The sequence below is a fragment of the Pelobates fuscus genome, chromosome 2, assembly GCF_036172605.1.
Source record: "Pelobates fuscus isolate aPelFus1 chromosome 2, aPelFus1.pri, whole genome shotgun sequence".
Lineage (NCBI taxonomy): Eukaryota > Metazoa > Chordata > Amphibia > Anura > Pelobatidae > Pelobates > Pelobates fuscus.
Genome location: NC_086318.1, coordinates 213156782 through 213163538, shown reverse-complemented (window position 1 = coordinate 213163538; position 6757 = coordinate 213156782). Strand labels below are relative to the sequence as shown.

General features: G+C 41.6%; 2 non-coding genes across 2 annotated transcripts; both read left to right on the top strand.

The window, feature by feature from the left end:
- The first annotated feature begins 3233 nt into the window (after positions 1-3233).
- TRNAT-CGU (transfer RNA threonine (anticodon CGU)) lies at positions 3234-3305 on the top strand. The gene has a single exon. It is a non-coding gene; the product is annotated as a tRNA-Thr (tRNA).
- A 2612-nt stretch (positions 3306-5917) lies between these two features.
- Positions 5918-5989, top strand: TRNAT-CGU (transfer RNA threonine (anticodon CGU)). The gene has a single exon. It is a non-coding gene; the product is annotated as a tRNA-Thr (tRNA).
- The last annotated feature ends 768 nt before the right edge of the window (positions 5990-6757 follow it).

Below are 6757 nucleotides of genomic sequence, written 5' to 3'. Positions count from 1 at the left end.
CTGCACTTCATATCTGAGAGTCAAATAGAACAGTCAAATACTGCTGTGACATCACAGTTTTAAAAATTCTAATTTATTGGGTGCTAAATAGTACATTTGCGACTTGTACTGCGGCCTAGGAGTCAAATAGAACCGTCAAATACTGTGGTTACAGCACAGTTTTAAAAATTCTAATTGTTTTGGTGCTAAATAGTACATTTGGGGCCTGCACTTCATATCTGAGAGTCAAATAGAACCCTGAAATACAGCTGTGACATAGCAGTTTTAAAAATTACATTTTTTTGGGTGCTAAATAGTACATTTGGTGTGTGCACTTCATATCTGAGAGTGGAATAGAACCGTCAAATACTGCTGTGACATAGCAGTTTTAAAAATTCAAATTGTTTTGGTGCTAAATAGTACATTGGGGGCCACTGCGCCTTCAAAGTAGCCGCAGTGGCAAAGTGGTAAGGCATTGGTCTCGTAAACCAAAGATCACGGGTTCAATCCCCATCTGTGCCTAAGTTGGGAAAGAACTCAACAGCTCCTCATTTATGTGTACTTTATACAAACAAGAAGAGTTCTTCACAGGTCCATTAACTGAACGTTTTCAGTCAAACAAAATAAAATGAGAAAAGATCATTTATTCACGGGCTGGAAAACTTATACTAAGTGACACTATGACAAAGATGTATAGAAATTTACATTACTAATGATAACATTTTTTTTATTATTGATTTTTTTTTTGATTGGGTAACTAAAATTATAGATCAGGGTGGTGCAGTAGACATTGCTTACCTAGATTTCAGTAAGGCTTTTGACACTGTTGCACATAGAAGGCTTATCAATAAACTGCAATCTTTAAGTTTGGATTCCAATATTGTTGAATGGGTAAGGCAGTGGTTGAGTGACAGGCAACAGAGGGTTGTAGTCAATGGAGTATATTTGAAGCTTGGGCTTGTCACCAGTGGGGTACCTCAAGGATCTGTACTTGGACCCATTCTCTTTAATATTTTTATTAGTGATATTGCAGGCACCTTTGAGGAGGTGGAAGACCAAACACAGCAGGCGTCCCAGGGGGCTTGTTGTCACCTTTCGGGGACCCTTGGTGTTGTAAGTGGCTGGGTGGAGGAAGAGACCTTCAATGACATCAGTGAGGACAAGGAACGGGACATGGCTAGCTTGGTATCCAACCTTGTGCAAATGGGGAGTTTGCGGTTGTGCAAATGGACTGTTTGCGGTTGTTTGCGGTGCGTTAAACAGGGAATTTGGTCTGTCACTGTGAAGCGGGCGTAACCCTTACACTACCTGATCGATACAACATCATACCTGATGTTTTAAAGCACGTTATTCCAAACAATTTAGGAATGTTAGGTGATTTATGCCCTTTATGGATTACAACCAGACTCTGCATCAACTATGTAATTTTCCATGGGAGTTTTGCCATGGATCCCCCTCCGGCATGCCACAGTCCAGGTGTTAGTCCCCTTGAAAGAACTTTTCCATCACTATTGTGACCAGAAAGAGTCCCTGTGGGTTTTAAAACTCGCCTGCCTATTGAAGTCTTTGGCGGTTCGCCCGGTTCGCCCGTTCGTGAACATTTGCGGAAATTCGCCCCAAATGTACTATTTAAAAGTTGTCACCTTTCGCGGACCCTTGGTGTTGTAAGTGGCTGGGTGGAGGAAGAGACCTTCAATGACATCAGTGAGGACAAGGAACGGGACATGGCTAGCTTGGTATCCAACCTTGTGCAAATGGGGAGTTTGCGGTTGTGCAAATGGACTGTTTGCGGTTGTTTGCGGTGCGTTAAACAGGGAATTTGGTCTGTCACTGTGAAGCGGGCGTAACCCTTACACTACCTGATCGATACAACATCATACCTAATGTTTTAAAGCACGTTATTCCAAACAATTTAGGAATGTTAGGTGATTTATGCCCTTTATGGATTAAAACCAGACTCTGCATCAACTATGTAATTTTCCATGGGAGTTTTGCCATGGATCCCCCTCCGGCATGCCACAGTCCAGGTGTTAGTCCCCTTGAAACAACTTTTCCATCACTATTGTGACCAGAAAGAGTCCCTGTGGGATTTAAAATTCGCCTATGGCGGTTCGCCCGGTTCACCCGTTCGTGAACATTTGCAGAAATTTGCGTTCGCCATTCGCGAACGGAAAATTTTATGTTGGCGACATCTCTAGAGGAGACTATATTTAAAAGAAGAAAAACTACCACAACAAGAGGACATAGTCTTAATTTAGAGGGACAAAGGCTTCAAAATCATATCAGGAAGTATTACTTTACTGAGAGAGTAGTGGATGCATGGAATAGCCTTCCAGCTGAAGTGGTAGAGGTTAACACAGTAAAGGAGCTTAAGCATGCGTGGGATAGGCATAAGGCTATCCTAACTATAAGATAAGGCCAGGGACTAATGAAAGTATTTAGAAAATTGGGCAGACTAGGTGGGCCGAACGGTTCTTATCTGCCGTCACATTCTATGTTTCTATGTTACTATGTTTCTATATCTGAGAGTCAAATAGAACCGTCAAATACTGCTGCGACATTGCAGCTTTAAAAATTCAATTTTTTTAGGTGCTAAATAGTACATTTGGGGCCTGCACTTTATATCTGAGAGTCAATTAGAACCGTCAATTACTGTGGTTACATAGCAGTTTTAAAAATTCTAAATGTTTTGGTGCTAAATAGTACATTTGGGACCTGCACTTCATATGTGAGAGTAAAATAGAACTGTCAAATACTGCTGTGACATAGCAGTTTTAAAAATTCTAATTGTTTTGGTGCTAAATAGTACATTTGGGACCTGCACTTCATATCTGAGAGTCAAATAGAACTGTCAAATACTGCTGTGACATAGCAGTTTTAAAAATTCACATTTTTTTGGGTGCTAAATAGTACATTTGCAGCCTGCGGTGCACTTCATATCTGAGAGTCAAATAGAACCGTCAAATTTTGTGGTTACAGCGCATTTTTAAACGTTCAAATTGTTTTGGTGCTAAATAGTACATTTGGGGCCTGCACTTCATATCTGAGAGTCAAATAGAACCGTCAAATACTGCTGTGACATAGCAGTTTAAAAAATTAAAATTGTTTTGGTGCTAAATAGTACATTTGGGGCCTGCACTTCATATCTGAGAGTGGAATAGAACCGTCAAATACTGCTGTGACATAGCAGTTTTAAATATTCAATTTGTTTTGATTCTAATTAGTACATTGGGGGCCACTGCACCTTCAAAGTAGGCGCAGTGGCCAAGTGGTAAGGCGTTGGTCTCGTAAACCAAAGCTCATTGGTTCAATCCCCATCTGTGCCTAAGCAAGTTGGAAAAGATATGTCCTTTGTAATTAACTCAAAAGCTCCTCTTTTATGTGTACTTTATACAAACTAGAAGAGTTCTACACAGGTCAATGAACTTAAAGGACCACTCTAGGCACCCAGACCACTTCAGCTTAATGAAGTGGTCTGGGTGCCAGGTCCAGCTAGGGTTAACTAATTGTTTTATAAACATAGCAGTTTCAGAGAAACTGCTATGTTTATCAATTAGTTAAGCCTTCCCCTATTTCCTCTAGTGGCTGTCTCACTGACAGCCGCTAGAGGCGCTTGCGTGATTCTCACTGTGAAAATCACAGTGAGAGCACGCAAGCGTCCATAGGAAAGCATTATGAATGCTTTCCTATGTGACCGGCTGAATGCGCGCGCAGCTCTTGCCGCGCGTGCGCATTCAGCCGACGGGGAGGAACGGAGGCGGAGAGGAGGAGGAGAGCTCTCCGCCCAGCGCTGGAAAAAGGTAAGTTTTACCCCTTTTCCCCTTTCCAGAGCCGGGCGGGAGGGGGTCCCTGAGGGTGGGGGCACCCTCAGGGCACTCTAGTGCCAGGAAAACGAGTATGCTTTCCTGGCACTAGAGTGGTCCTTTAACATTCTCAGTCCAACAAACTAAAATGGGAAAAGATCAGTTTTACACAGGCTGGAAAACTTAAACTAAGTGACACTATGACAAAGGTGTATAGAAATTTACATTACTAATGATAACAGTTTTTTTTATTATTGATTTTTTTTTTGATTGGGCAACTAAAATTATAGATCAGGGTGGTGCAGTAGACATTGCTTATCTAGATTTCAGTAAGGCTTTTGACACTGTTGCACATAGAAGGCTTATCAATAAGCTGCAATCTTTAAGTTTGGATTCCAATATTGTTGAATGGGTAAGGCAGTGGCTGAGTGACAGGCAACAGAGGGTTGTAGTCAATGGAGTATATTTGAAGCTTGGGCTTGTCACCAGTGGGGTACCTCAAGGATCTGTACTTGGACCCATTCTCTTTAATATTTTTATTAGTGATATTGCAGGCACCTTTGAGGAGGTGGAAGACCAAACACAGCAGGCGTCGCAGGGGGCTTGTTGTCACCTTTCGGGGACCCTTGGTGTTGTAAGTGGCTGGGTGGAGGAAGAGACCTTCAATGACATCAGTGAGGACAAGGAACGGGACATGGCTAGCTTGGTATCCAACCTTGTGCAAATGGGGAGTTTGCGGTTGTGCAAATGGACTGTTTGCGGTTGTTTGCAGTGCGTTAAACAGGGAATTTGGTCTGTCACTGTGAAGCGGGCGTAACCCTTACACTACCTGATCGATACAACATCATACCTGATGTTTTAAAGCACGTTTTTCCAAACAATTTAGGAATGTTAGGTGATGTATGCCCTTTATGGATTAAAACCAGACTCTGCATCAACTATGTAATTTTCCATGGGAGTTTTGCCATGGATCCCCCTCCGGCATGCCACAGTCCAGGTGTTAGTCCCCTTGAAACAACTTTTCCATCACTATTGTAACCAGAAAGAGTCCCTGTGGGTTTTAAAATTCGCCTGCCTATTGAATTCTATGGCGGTTCGCCCGGTTCGCCCGTTCGTGAACATTTGCGGAAATTCGCGTTCGCCATTCGCGAACGGAAAATTTTATGTTCGCGACATCTCTAGAGGAGACTATATTTAAAAGAAGAAAAACTACCACACCAAGAGGACATAGTCTTAATTTAGAGGGACAAAGGTTTCAAAATCATATCAGGAATTATTACTTTACTGAGAGGGTAGTGGATGCATGGAATAGCCTTCCAGCTGAAGTGGTAGAGGTTAACACAGTAAAGGAGCTTAAGCATGCGTGGGATAGGCATAAGGCTATCCTAACTATAAGATAAGGCCAGGGACTAATGAAAGTATTTCGAAAATTGGGCAGACTAGATGGGCCGAATGGTTCTTATCTGCCGTCACATTCTATGTTTCTATGTTTCTATGTTTCTATATCTGAGAGTCAAATAGAACCGCCAAATACTGCTGCGACATCGCAGCTTTAAAAATGCAAATTTTTTAGCTGCTAAATAGTACATTTGGGGCCTGCACTTTATATCTGAGAGTCAAATAGAACCGTCAAATACTGTGGTTACATAGCAGTTTTAAAAATTCGAATTGTTTTGGTGCTAAATAGTACATTTGGGACCTGCACTTCATATCTGAGAGTCAAATAGAACTGTCAAATACTGCTGTGACATAGCAGTTTTAAAAATTCACATTTTTTTGGGTGCTAAATAGTACATTTGCAGCCTGCGGTGCACTTCATATCTGAGAGTCAAATAGAACCGTCAAATTTTGTGGTTACAGCGCATTTTTAAACGTTCAAATTGTTTTGGTGCTAAATAGTACATTTGGGGCCTGCACTTCATATCTGAGAGTCAAATAGAACCGTCAAATACTGCTGTGACATAGCAGTTTAAAAAATGAAAATTGTTTTGGTGCTAAATAGTACATTTGGGGCCTGCACTTCATATCTGAGAGTGGAATAGAACCGTCAAATACTGCTGTGACATAGCAGTTTTAAATATTCAATTTGTTTTGATTCTAATTAGTACATTGGGGGCCACTGCACCTTCAAAGTAGGCGCAGTGGCCGAGTGGTAAGGCGTTGGTCTCGTAAACCAAAGCTCATTGGTTCAATCCCCATCTGTGCCTAAGCAAGTTGGAAAAGATATGTCCTTTGTAATTAACTCAAAAGCTCCTCTTTTATGTGTACTTTATACAAACTAGAAGAGTTCTACACAGGTCAATGAACTTAACATTCTCAGTCCAACAAACTAAAATGGGAAAAGATCAGTTTTACACAGGCTGGAAAACTTAAACTAAGTGACACTATGACAAAGGTGTATAGAAATTTACATTACTAATGATAACAGTTTTTTTTATTATTGATTTTTTTTTTTGATTGGGCAACTAAAATTATAGATCAGGGTGGTGCAGTAGACATTGCTTATCTAGATTTCAGTAAGGCTTTTGACACTGTTGCACATAGAAGGCTTATCAATAAGCTGCAATCTTTAAGTTTGGATTCCAATATTGTTGAATGGGTAAGGCAGTGGCTGAGTGACAGGCAACAGAGGGTTGTAGTCAATGGAGTATATTTGAAGCTTGGGCTTGTCACCAGTGGGGTACCTCAAGGATCTGTACTTGGACCCATTCTCTTTAATATTTTTATTAGTGATATTGCAGGCACCTTTGAGGAGGTGGAAGACCAAACACAGCAGGCGTCGCAGGGGGCTTGTTGTCACCTTTCGGGGACCCTTGGTGTTGTAAGTGGCTGGGTGGAGGAAGAGACCTTCAATGACATCAGTGAGGACAAGGAACGGGACATGGCTAGCTTGGTATCCAACCTTGTGCAAATGGGGAGTTTGCGGTTGTGCAAATGGACTGTTTGCGGTTGTTTGCAGTGCGTTAAACAGGGAA